This window comes from Capsicum annuum, chromosome 11 (assembly GCF_002878395.1).
Source record: "Capsicum annuum cultivar UCD-10X-F1 chromosome 11, UCD10Xv1.1, whole genome shotgun sequence".
NCBI classification, from domain to species: domain Eukaryota; kingdom Viridiplantae; phylum Streptophyta; class Magnoliopsida; order Solanales; family Solanaceae; genus Capsicum; species Capsicum annuum.
In genome coordinates this window covers 39,866,848-39,867,344 of record NC_061121.1, presented here as the reverse complement: position 1 = coordinate 39,867,344, position 497 = coordinate 39,866,848, and positions in this window count along the sequence as shown.

Here is a 497-nt window from a genome sequence, read left to right as displayed (position 1 = left end):
AAATAGAGGTTGGAAACCCTATTTTCTTGTCACACTCTCTTTTCCAAACAGTAAATTTTCTATCGAACAAGTTATTGCTATAATGGCGCATTCCCTATGTTTGCAACCATGAGAATTCAATCAAAATGAAGAGAGTAATGATATAAGTGGATTAACACATCATAAATTCAAAAAAACCCATAGCAATAGAGAGTATACTACAAGGTTTCCATAACCCTAACAAATAAACTTAGCTACTCATGAATAAAACAAAAATCAAACTAGAAATATTCATCATACCAAAACTTAGAATGATCTTGGTGATAAAGATGACCAGCGAAAGTAAGAGAGAAACGCGTTTCTGTCTCTCTGTCCTCAAGCTAAGCCGCTTTCTCTTGTTTTCAAAATAATACAGAATGTGAATAATACCTAAAAATTCAGCAATAAGGCTTTTAATAACATCCTTCTCTAATAAATTGCTACTGCATCCTTAACTATTTAAAAATATTGAGTTTGCC